The following is a 13,773-nucleotide window of genomic DNA, read 5'->3' as shown; positions in this document are numbered from 1 at the left end:
CATTAACTTGCATAATTATAGTCAAAATGCAGTTAGTCTTTGTTTCAATGCCACTGTAGTCTTGATAAAGTCTTTATATGCATACTGATGTAGGTTACTTGTTAACTTTAAAGGCAGCATCCTGTAACAGTTTGACACATATTGCTGATTAATATTATCCAGAAAAGCTGTGAAAAAGGAGTGTTCCTTTTAGGGTGGAACCCAGGATCTCCTGGGCATCCTGTTAGATGACAATCCCAAGATCCATTTTAAATTGCAGAAAGCTATCAGGAGATTTGTAGTATGAACAAACATTAAGATTATAAAGATTAGTCAACATAGATTCCCTAATTAAGAAAGCAGAATGATACTGAAGATGTTGAGATGAAATTATACATTTGCATAAATGTGGTAACTTGTGAAAAACACATTTTTTAGTATTACTGATATTATTTTATATAAGAGGAGCATAACTGTCAAAGAAAGCATCAGAGAAAGGCAAGCCTAAGAGAGAGGCTAGTTTGGGCAATACAGTATTCTGTGAAGAGTAGCATTCAATTCACAGCCCAGTATTGAAAATCCTATCGACACATACAGCTCAGCATTCTTAGTTTTATATCCAATGGATAAAGACATAATAATTCTCTCATTCAGTTGATGCAAAGTGCACTGCGTATGTCTGAATCTGCTTATTCAAACCTTTGAAAAGTCTTGAGTTTCAAAACTCCTCTGACTTCAATTCTTATAACTTTGAGGTTAAATTGTAGCTTGATGACATTTATGATAAATAGAGCCCCAGGTCTTTCCCAGGTCACCTTGTAGAGAATTCACAACAATGAAAATGACTCATACTTAAAAAATACATTTTAAAAGTCTAACTGAAGATGAAAGTTCCTCTTCTGAGGTCACTGCACTTGTACAGTACGTGATATAGAACTTCCCACCCTCCATTCAAGTGAAACATATGTAAATGATTCATGGAACAGCATGTGATCTTTGATACAATACAAGGCTTTAACTCTGTTATAAAGTACCTTTTTATGCATTATACAAAAATCTCATCTGTTTTTTCAATTTGTGTTTGATGTGATATAATCACTTTTCACAGTGACAACAGCAGTATTAGAAATTTTCTTAGGGGCATATTCAGAAATTATATGAAAGAAGAGCTTCCAGATCTAGAAGGCTCTTGGAAGAAAAAGTCATTAAATTATAGGCCCAAATGTTCGCAGTATTTGGTGCATTTGTATTTGCATATCAAACCAGAAACAGCTGGAACTAATTTGCAAGGGTACTGAGCACCTATAATTTCAGCTACAGGCAAACTGCTCAAAGCTGGCAAACTGAAAATCTGGCTTGGAATGCCTGTGAATATTATCATCTGATCTTTTTGTTGGTCTTGTGTGACCAGCAGTGAGTCTGCAAAATTTTCAGAACCATTCTGTAATGTCCTGGTAGCATGTTATCTGGTTTTCCTTGGTGACTGAAAGCAAAGAACATGTCATGCTTTCCAGGTAGAGCTGCAGCCCTACTCTTCGTGTGCTCTTGAGTTATGCTCAGTGTATCTGAGAAAAGTGTAGAAATGGTAATGATTTTGTAATGCAGTTTCAGCAGCTGGTTCTGGAAACAGGTGAGAACTCATCCAGCCTTGTGGTCCTGTGCAGCAGCAGGATAATCTTTTTCTGCTTGGCAGAGTTGCAGATGCTGGGCAACACTTGCATTTCTCTTCTCTCCCCACTCAGCCCCAGGAAAGCTGCACACCCAGTGATTTCAGCATCGGGATGTGCAACTCCTCCAATTGCACGTTAAAGGTAACGTGTCTGGGTAACCTCTACAGATGAAGTAGTAGTGGATATAGAGCGCTAATTATCCAAAACACAAATCCAAAATTCTACTGATGTTTTTCCCCAGGTGTGTGTTGCTTTTCAATCTAGCATATGTAGTGTGTATAAACATCTAGGGATACATTAGCCCCCTTGCTTTTTCAGGGATGGATTTGAATTGTAGCTGTATGTCTGTGGAGTAATGAATGCACAGTGTTTCTATCATAGCTGTAATGTTGTGGCTCTTCAAAAAAAAGCAATTTCAGTGTGTCTTAGGTGCTACAGTGCATTTTCTTAAAAAAAAGAAAATGGTGCACTTCTGCCTCAGAGAAGAGATGCTTTTTTTTTTTTTTTTTTTTTTTGCTAGGCTGACTGTCTGTATATCTGTTTCCACCAGAGTAAAATACATTTTGTGCATCAGCAAGCCTTTCAACATCAAGACCTACGATTTTCCACATTTTTCAATTAGTATGTACTATCCTCTCTTGTTGCAAATCCTTATGTCTAGATACTCAGGAAGACGTTCAGAATGAGCAATGCATTTTTATTTTTTAATGTTTTCAAAAAACATATATATATTTTTGGGGTGTGTGTGTGTTGGGCAGGGGAGAGGGAGGGGGCAGGGGATTAATGGTGCATCAATGATGGTTTGGTCAGCAAAAATAATAAAAATTTCTTTAATAAAACATGTCTGGGAAAGGAAATTATCTCAGATTTCACAGGAAGTTTCATTAGAGCATTAAAATTGAGCAGATTTTCAGGCAATTCTTAAGGACTGTCACTGTCACTTAGCAATGAAATTCCCTTTGGCTAGCTGGATGATGATTTGACTCTTTCCTCAGAAAATTAAAATTAAATGAGAAAAGAAAAGCTACAAGATTTAGCAGGAAAATATAATGTTCAGTACATCCAGGAGGATGAATTTTTAAATCCTGATCTGCATAATTGGAAAGAATAAAATATTACTGTCCCTCTGCCAGAATCTATTTAAATAGCCTTATTTTAAGTCAGCACAGAAAATATATTAGGTCTTTCATACCTAAAGTATCCACCGTAAAGTGCTAGCAGCTCTGTTGATGAGAGTCCAAGAGGAAGATGATAAAGGTGTTCAAACCTGTATGACACTTTATGACTTAATGCACTTTCACTGTTAATGACAAATTTTCATAGGACCTAGTGTTCAGTAAATGTGCAGACAACATATGTCAGTTAATCTATCTATCATTATGCTATAGTATTCAAAACAGAACTGGGGCTTTCTTGGCTAAAATAGCATCAGGACTCCTATTATGACTCTTCATCAATAAAAAAACACGCTATTATATGCTATCATCCTACTACCTATTGCATCTGCCAAATAGATATTTTAGTCAAATTTTTTTTGTAAGTCTAGTCTTATGGCTATAACTTATATTCCCAACCTGTAGTTAATATCTAGTGAATCTGTCGACTGCTTGTAAAAGATCCTGAAAGGAGCTAAGAAAAAATTATTTTATGCTAAACATAACTAATGAGTGGGAAATTCTGAAGAGGAGATGGCTGCTGGATAAAATCACAGAATATTTCAAGTTGGAAGAGACCTACAGGGGATGAGTCCATCTCCTGAATATACCATATGAGTCTGTAAACTCTGATCATTAACCTTCTGAGTTAAAATTCATTGACAGTGCCTACAATGGTTTAGTGTATTTTACATGTTGCATGGAAATAATAGCAACATTAATAAATCCAATAAACAAAAAAATCTGTAACTGGTGCAATGTAGCCAATCTTTATTGATTTTAATGTGATCGTTCTGATTAACATAAGCTGCTTCCAGCATTTAGTCTCTTCTTATGCCAGGAAAGGTTCTCAATTGTACAAGCCAGATGTGTTTGGTTTTGGACTCAGACCCTAAGCTGTTCATCAAAAGGGGATCATTATTTTTACATAATTGCTCAGATGGCTGTAAGCATAGCACCACAATAAAGAACCTAAAACTGCTGTAGGATTTTTCAGACTTAACTGTTCAGTGGATATTTTACTTCTCAAACATTTCTTGTCTGTGTTCTTAAATTTACTTAGAATATAAACCCACATTTAAAGCTAAGACCCCCAAAGACCCCAGATGAATCTAACTATAGTAGAACTTAAATGCCATAGAACTGTTGGAATTTCTCAAGGCTGCCTTCTGTGAAAGTCTCAGAAACACCAAAGTTTTGGCAGTGAACTATTCATTAGTGTGCCTATGAAGCATCCTCTGATTAGTTGCTTTCCCTATTGGAAAAAGGAAGTTGCACCTTCCTATTGTGAGTGTCCAGACAGAAAGATATGCTCTGCAATTGGCACAGGTATTTTACTTTCATTATGCTGATATTCTGACAGTATAAAATATACTGAAAGCATATCCAGACTCTCCTCTTGTAACTATACCAATGTGTTGACAAAATGATTCAGATATTTTAGTCTAGAGAGAAGAAAGAGTGAACAAGAGTGAATAAATGCATGTATCCAGATTTATGATGGAACAAAAGCAAGTAAGTTCTTTCCTACTGCAAGGCTTGTAGATGGAGGGCTGATGTAAACAAAAATGAACATCAACAGCCACATATTTAGTGACTTTCATTTAATCTGAAAAAGTGTGGGCATGAGAATGGAAGAGGAAAGAAGCTGTAGAAGAAGAAATGCAGAAAGAAAAGCCTTAGAGAGGTTTGAATCCACTCTCATACTTCCATAGATGTCTTCAATTTATCAGGCCAATCAAACAAGTGCCTAGAATGAAGACAGTTCAGGAGTTTAGAAACACTCTGAACGCTAGAATTTCTTAAAATAAGCTTCTGTCAAAGAGGAAATGTTAAAGACAAAGTTTGCAGTTTCTTTGTGTGTGATGTACGCTTAATGATTCAAGCAGTGAAAGTAGAAAAACAAAGAAAAAAACAAAAAAATAACTTGGTCTGTTGTCCAGAGGAAGCTGAACAGTCTTTCAAACTATGTTTAATCACCATCCCTTTTCTTATCAATCAAAAGTTTCTTAGTGCTCCCACCAACAAAACAGATGAGGATGGAACAGTAAAGTGTATTGATTTAAAAATTGGAAGTCGTCAGGGCTGCTTACAGCTAAGAGATGAACTAATACAAAAATCTTCACATCAGCTATTGAACCTGTGCACTAAACGCTGAAGTGAATATAAAAAGGATGAAAATGCTGCTCTTGGTTTTTCTTGGTTCATGCTTCCATACAATCGCACTGCATTTTCAGATTATGTACACACCTGTAGCTGGAATAGGATGTGGAAGTCTGTATTTATTTATACTTCAACAAAGAAAACTGTTTCTTGAATTCTACTGCAGTAATGTCATGGCTTTAGGAGCCATTCCAAGAATCCGGGAGAAATTATGCTAGATTTGAGTAGTGCATTATAGAAGGAAGAAGAAATGGAGCTACAGCCTAGTGCCAATGCAGAACATTTTCATTGGCTGCAGTACATAAAAGGCACTTTAAAAACTTTTCAGGTGGTAGTCTGGAAACAGCCATGCTGAAAGAACTGATAGGATAAAAAAGGAGATAGTATTCTCTTTCCAAAAAAACGTGGCAAGTCTAAGTAGCTGCAAGAAAATAACTTAAAAGATAATTTATATATAACTGTTCTAATTTTATTACATTTCTGCAAGAGCACTAAACTTTATCTATAAAAACAGTCTTTTATAAAGTTCATCTGTAAAGATCGTCATAGTTGTTTTAATTGAACTTTTTATTATGCTGCATATATAATTGAAAATGTTTCCACTTTGAATATGTGTTGAGAAGTGTCTCTTTGCCCATGAAAAGAGACCAAATTGGCATTTGCTTCCTATCTCCTTCAGAGCATTCAGATAAGGATAATTGCATTAGTTCCTGTCTAAATGATGTTTCAGACTGAAGCCCTAGGGCCAAAGTACTGGGTCTTAATTGGCTGCACTACCTAGTCTATTCATGTAGACAAATTAAATTAATTACAATATTTTGAAAATGCTTCAGCAACAACTTTTAATCATAAAACAAGAAAAAAGCCTCTGGAATTCCACTGAAACATAGATGTAGGCTGTTTTTGGAGAGTCATCTATGGAACTTGATATAAAATATTGCTTTTAAAAATCAGAGGGGAGGGGAAAATAGTTCTTCTTTATTATTCTTGGATGAGTTTGCGACTAGAAATGCCTGTTTCACGCTGCTTTGAACATCAGATTTCTACATCATGATCACTGTAATGTGCTATATTTTCCTACAGCCCAACTAATTAGCCTATTCATAAGCCAAGTGTCTTGTGGTTGTAATAATCTGCACCTGCACACTTGACCACTCATTTGACATGATAGTTCTAAAATATGCAAAATAAATATAGTTCACACTGCTGATTACTTCTATGAGCTTAGGTTTTACCAGGCATGTGGAACAGAGAACAGCAAGCCTTCATCTGTACATAAAAGTCTCATCAAATTGTTTTTGTTTGTTTTTCTTGGATAAGGGATTTTTCTGAAATAATGCTATAGCACATCAATTCTGCCTAGGCTGGAGATCTTTTTAAACCAAGAAATCATGTTTTGATCAAAATTAAAATTTCTATATTGGTCTCCAGTTTGTTAAAACAAAACAAAAAAAAACCTCTTCATCCTTTTGTAAATCTCATTTTAATAAACATGCTTTTAAAATTATTTTTAAAATTACATTATATATTTTTAATACACATACCAATGTGGGACATTGTTAGTCTGATTTCTAATGGAAGCTAAATTCATATAATCTCGCCACATACATGTGAAGTCTTGAGTCACTCTCCCATATTAATCTGTTGGTACACTTCTACCAAATCTGGCAGCTGGAAAGAAACGCCAGTAACAGTAAATTTTCTATGAGATTTAAAAGATGGATGAGAATGGTCATATACCACACAATTTTAAAAGGAAATAAATTGTGTAAATGACTTAACACAAAGTCTACAACCAACAATCATAATATCATTGGCATCAGCACCAATGAGACAGAAGACCTAAGCCTATGTGTTTCACTGTTTTTTTCAGGTTAGGGAAATTCTTGCTTTGGTATCCTGACAGATGAACACATGCATTAAAAGATTGATGACAAGTGGCTATCAATGCCAAAAGTCATGTATTTCTCACAAAAGGTCTAAAAAATGAGGCAAAAAATATTTCCTGATTTGCTTTGTCCCAGAAAAATTATTCTTTTTACTGGCTTATCATAAAATATAATGCACCGAGGAGAAGGAAAAAAACAGGGCAACTTAGGAGGGATGTGAAATTTGGTTAAGTTGGTAGATATAAGCATTCTGAAAAAGTAGTGGAAGCCTAAGTTACAGCTCTCTTATAGCATTTCTAGTCAAGATACAAGACTTTCAGAGGAGGACTCATCTTAGTATTATGACAGATACAGAAAAGTGAAGCAGAAACAATGTTTTCTTTAACTACGGTTCCTTTAGAAGACATAAGTATATCAAGCTAAGCCTGAACAGAAAAGTTTCAAATTAAAAAAGAAAAAAGCATGCATATGAAATATTTATTGTCATAGCTTCACTCTCTTTTCATTTTCAGGTATATGGCACTACGTATGTAAGCACCATATGAAGAGTTTCAGGCCACTTATCCTTTAATTACACTCACCATCAAGTGCATCATTCTCCCCTTTAGGTTAACCTACTCACTAATGATCAAGACTGGGAACTTCAGAATAGTTCCATCAAAATAATTCTTAATGTAATGAAAGAAATTCACAGAGCTAGCTTAACGTTTATGGCTTTCATTTCCAGCAGTAACTGCAATGGATGTCTCTCAGTAGTGTCTCCCAGCAATGTGTAACTAATCAGTTTTATAACCACTACAGTATATTCTTAATGGCTTTAAGAGGTAGCCTTCCTATTCTGCAATTATTGCAGAGGCTTAAGATTAAGCTCCCCTGTATTGTAAAGCATTTGTATTTCAGTTGGCTAAAAATCATTGGTCAGATTTGCAAAATTCTCAGGAGAGAACCTAACTACATCCCATAAAAGTACACACAAATGGTCCTCTCACCCCCAGAAACGTCTCCCACCATCCTCACAATGAGGAATGGACTGCAATGAAACCACTGGTACAATCTTTTCCACACATGACCATAAGTCAGAGGCAGATCAGTTCAATGTTGATTAATTTAATCAAACATAACTGAGCCCAAACAGACTCATTATGTTCTTTCACTTATTATAAAAACATAGATTTAAAAGAATGTGTGTCTTAGTCTGAACTTCTCTTATCAGCAGTGTTTTTGGATGTGGAATTTAGCACTTGTCAGATAGCTTACAGCACAATATATTTAATGTGTTCAACCTAAAAACTGTATCAATTCTATACAATTTTCTTTAAAAACTGTGCAACAGTTTGAGAGATCTGACTAAAATTGTTTATTTTGTGCACACACATTACAGATTTTGAGAAAAACTTTAAATAGACTCATATTTTAAATAAGTACATAAAAGTTGCAATTATAATTGGAATGAGGTTCATCTCACGGAATTTCACTTGTTTAACAGTTAAGCCTCTAATCTAATGCAGTTATTTCTCTGAAACAAATAAAGATAGAAATAAATATTTTTCATTCTTCTTTTTCAAACATATCTTAACTAGGAGTTTGCATGTCACTAACAGAATAGGGCTTAACTTTTGGGCAGTGAAAGAGATAAGATGAATTTCACTTGTTATTTAGTCAAAACAGACTGGCTATAAAACAGTCTTAGACTAAAACAAAGAAATTAGGAGTCTAACCAGAAGTAAACGTGAGGAAACACTATATGTTATTTTTTGTAAGAAAGAGAACACAAACATTTCCAAAAACAGCACTTTTTTTTTTTTTAACTAGAATTATAGGATGCACTTCAAATTTTAGTTACAAAAAATATAGCAGTATTGTTTATAATATAAACACGTTTAATGCAGACTTCTGAAAAGATCTCATTCATGCATGTAGCATTTGCCAAATCTTGTGAAATGAATGGAGACGCTCCAAATCTTAAAGGAATGACTGTAAAGTGGATGATAGTAGCTCTGATTCTACACTATTCCTTCATCTTGACATTAACAGTTCAGTTAGGTCTGAGGTTTTTATCACTTCTCTTTTGGTATTTGATTTAGTTTAAGATTTATTTTTCCTCTTAAAAAAGCAGCTTCTAAGATCTTTTGATCATCTAAAAATGTCAGAACTTATCATTTTAAGAGGTAGATTTCCATCTTCTTGGCTGTAAAGACACCTTCAAAATGAGCAAACTTGAGGGTGGGAAATGAAAGGCAAATACGTGAAACCCACTGTTATCTTTAAAACCTCACCATTTTTATTCCAGTCTTCCAGTATTGAGATGCCTCCAGCCGTGGTTCAGATGTCTGTGTAACTGTAGCAGCAAGCAAAACATTCAAAGTACAACCTCATTTTGTTACAGTGGAATAAGAAAAGTATCACTGTACATATTGGAGAGCTTATTCCTAAATTGCTGGACTGGCTTAGCCCGGACGTCTCCTTAGAAAGGTGGGATCTGCATCTCTTCAGGGAGGAGTTAAGCTATTGTTTCCTACCTTCTGAAATCAGCTGACTCCACCAGCTGATTGACTAAATAAAAGTGAGTAATTACCATCACTGTAGCATTCAGTTTGCAGTTTGTGTAACATCATTCTAACATGCCTATGTCTTCACTTATTTAGGTTTCACTGATTTAGGATTTGTGCAGCTTATTCAGGGCTGTAAGCCAGATTCCAAAAACAAGAGGACTGCAACACAGAGCTGAAGACTCTTCTTAGATCTTGACTTCAGTAATCTTTTCATCCAAAATTTTGAAACAGATAAAATCAGTGCTTATTTGAGCTTGCAGTGGTGTGTTAACTGGAATAGACAAAATCTGGGCTTACATTCAACTATAAAATTATTCAAAGGGCTTTGAAGCTGCCGTTTGTTTGGGTTGAAAGGCATTTAAAAATGAACTCCATTCTCTTGATAATAAGTTCCTTGAAAAATTTCCAAACCTTATTTTGTGTCAGCCAGACTGATATTTTAGCACAACATAACATTTTTAAAATATTTCTACTTGCTATATCAAATGAGCCTGGAAGTTTAAAATTAAAATAATGGGAAAACAGTGAAGAGATATGCTAGAGGAACCACTAAGAAACAACAGCTTGTCTCTTATTGCCTCCCAACCTCTCAACATCATGCACATTTTAAAAAGCCCTTTTCATTTCACAAAGAATTTCTTGCAAAGATCATTCACTTTTCTGACCAATCGAAAAGAAAATAGTTTCTCAACCAGAAGAGGGAGCATCAGAACCCTCAGAATCTGAACTCTGCATCAAATCAAGCATGGAGTAGGGGAAGGAAGAAAGGCTACAATGGGAGAAAAAAGTAAACAAACAAACAAAAACAAATGGAAAATATAATGAAGAACAAAAGCAAGGCACTCTTACCCTCAGCAAAACACAACCACTTATCCCCCACTCCCAGCAAACTCAGTGTAAAAAGGCAAAAGAAAAACCAAATACAGAATGAACATAAATGATAATCAAGCAAACACACATTGTTATAAACAGATATATTATGATATTTATATATAACAAAATACTCTGTGCAGCCCAGTACAAAAGTGTACTCAAAAGATATGCTGTAGTATATTATGTATATATATATAATGATATAATGTAGACAAGTTGAAAATGTAGCACATGATTAAGCAGAATTGATGCTATTGGGAACATGTTTCTAATGGAACCAAAAAGGAGCCACTTTAATTGTCTTTATCTCTGAAATGCAAAGAGGCACTAACTAGTTGTAAATTAGTGAGTATATTTTCTATATTTTCTACTTTTCCTCTTTTTTTTTTTTTTTTTTTTTTTTTGCACTTTCAAGAAATGGACATGGCGTAAGGGTCATTGGCTTCTGTAACACAAAAACCAAAGCATAATACTGCAATAACTAAGATAACTAAAGATTTTTGGAGTGAGATAACATCTGGCTGCTGTACGAACAACAGTAAAACACATAGCAAAATTTAGAGAATTATTTATTTACCTTTCATTGCCACACTCCTGAGTATTAAACAGCATGTGGAAAATAAAGCACAATTACCTACAAGAAATACACTGTATATTCTGGAAAGGGAAATTCACAAAATGTTGATTTAACACTGCAGAGCAGCACAAACTCTAAATTCTGTAATAAGCACTCTCTCACCTGTGAAAATCCAAAAGTAGAGCTATCCCAATAGAACATATGTTCTTCAAAGACAAAGCCAGCTGCAGGCTTCACAGCTATAGTTGTATTCATCTTATTGGACTTCTGTTTTCCTAATTGAAGTCTTGACATACAGCTGTACAAAACAGTGAAATGCATTAGGAAATATGAAGCATATATTTAAGAGAAAAAAATCAGAGTACTTGTTATTCAATAAATTATTTGTTCCCAAGAGAACAATTCTTTGATTAAATCAATGAGAAATAAATAAAACTCCAAATACTTTCCACAATGATAATATAAACAGTATGAAATATGGAAGATTAACTGTGGTCCCAATCTAATGATCAACTATACATGATTGCAACTGAGTATCAACATTCATTAAATTATCTTCTTCAAACTGGTAAGGTTATTCATATATGAAACTACTCCTTTGTGTTTCTAACAGCAGACTATATTCCTTGTCTACATTAAATTCATAATGAAGTTTTTTGACTTAGCCTCCCAGAGTATTTGGTCTAATACTAACAAAAAAGTAATAAATTTTAGAATTGCATATTAATAGGTAAATGAAATAGGATATGTCTTTGTCATAAAATTATATGAAGAACAAATACTTACTGGTAAGTAGGTACTATTTAATACTCACTGTGCTGTTTTCTTTTAATGAGGATGAGCGTGGGTGATCAATGGGATCATAGAGAACTATTCAGCTGCTGCATTATAAATCAAAAGCAAAGGCTCCTTCTGTTTTCATTCTGCAGAAGAGGTGGCAAAATATGTTCCTTGAGTTGGGAATAACTTTGTAATGGTATTGAGATGCATAGCTAACTTTAACACTCTTGTGAATATAATTCCTAAGCTATAAGCTAAGTCTTTGCATAGCAGAAAAACATGAATAAGATGTCATTCTTGCCTTTAACCTTTTAAAGGAGAAGAACACAGCAGGCATTAGCAACTGGTAGTGATGTTGCCTCTGTTCATTTAATTGTTCCAGTCATTAAAATATGGAGACGTGCAGGAGCAGTTAAAAGTTATAATCTAGCCATGTGTGTGCTCCTAATTGAACAGAGGATATGTCTATAATAGCTATCGATCAATTTGTATGTGAAGTAATGATGTCAGTTTTATACTGACAGCAGGTATAATGTGGTGGTAATGGAATGACCTTTCAGTTATGAGTGATTCAAGAATTAACTTCTTCAGCCTTAAATCAGATTTTCACTGAGCAAATTAAGTGCAGATTGCCTTCCTAAGTATCTGAAAGCTCTATAGCAATACCAAGAACTAAGGACCGAAAGATTCTGGTATCTCCGAGATGATTACTATACTTCCTGAGATGACAAGGATATGAGAAGAAAGACAGGCTAATTACACTATGATTCTTTCCAAAACTAGTTAATACTCAAAAAACTGAATAACATTAGTAAAACTGAACAGAAACACGTATCAAAATATAGATCTGTGAAAAAGCTGAGTTCTTTTATATTTTATTGTAGTGCAACATCTTTGATATTTACTCTTCTCTCCATAAACCATGGTTATGATTCCAAATTATTTCAAATCAATAAACTTTTGGTTAAATCTAATGTGTTATTTTCAAAAAGATGATTCTAAAACTGATATGTTCTGTTTGAATTTAAGAATAAGTAATTAATAATAAAACAGAGATACATGGCAAACCTGGACTTCAAGAAAATTGCTAGAGACATTCCATACCTAGCGTGAATACTACACGTCATCTGTAAAAACAGAAAAAAGAAAACAAAAATCCAAGACAAGAAATTCAATTCATAAAAGTGCAGTTCTTCAATTCATGCTTTCATTGTTACTTAAACATTGCGGTGTGGGATGTTATGGAGTCATTCAGAAGTCAAAAAAACCCTGCAAATCCAAAGACTGTCTAGCTGTTCCAGGTATGCCTGTACTTAACAACCCTTTCAGTAAAGAAGTTTTTCCTGATATCCAAACTAAACTTCCCCTGGCTCATCTTAAAGCCATTTCCTGTCAACAGTCACATCTCTTTGCTTCTTGTTTATCAAGATAATCTTGACACTTCTTGAGAGAATATGGAGAAAAAGAGCTACTGTTCATTGAAAGTAAGAATCATTTTACAACACTCCCCCTAATCTTTCTATGTCATTATGGTAGCTATATATGGCAACCAGGGAAATTGTCATGCTCTACCTCCATTTTTAGTACAGTATAGGAGGACAGATGATAATCTCAGTATCGGTTCATGTCTCTGAACTGCTCTCTTTATTCTTGCTCACTATGAGCAAGGTAAGTATATAATCACGTACAATCTATTAAAAGTCCTATCTGCACATCAGAAACCCCAAAGCATCATTAATTGGAGTGAACAGAGCATCTGGTTTCTTGTGATCTCACAACTTCAGTGTATAGGATATTTAATTAAAATAAATGCCCTCCCTTCCTCTCTCATAGGGGAATTAGCTCATTAAATTTTTAAGAAGTGAGAATCAGTCCTCCAGCAAACATTGACATTTGGGAAAGAGCAGGAGAATGGGTGGGTAAAACAGCTTGTCTTCTGTATGTTTTGCATTTGTCCCTTCATGCTAGACAGTGCTTCTACTGCACATTCGTATTAACCTTGAGGTAGGATTCTTTGAGGTCCTCTTTAAAACAAAGTTGTTTTACAATTCCTCCTTTTTTTCTTCAATCTGATGTCACAGTTCTTTTGGATTTCATATATACCACATAACTACCACACAATTCTGCCTCTCTGCC

Source organism: Lagopus leucura, unplaced genomic scaffold (genome assembly GCF_019238085.1).
Source record: "Lagopus leucura isolate 7727_CA_CO unplaced genomic scaffold, USGS_WTPT01 Super-Scaffold_100002, whole genome shotgun sequence".
Taxonomy (NCBI): domain Eukaryota; kingdom Metazoa; phylum Chordata; class Aves; order Galliformes; family Phasianidae; genus Lagopus; species Lagopus leucura.
Note: the sequence above shows the minus strand (reverse complement) of the source record.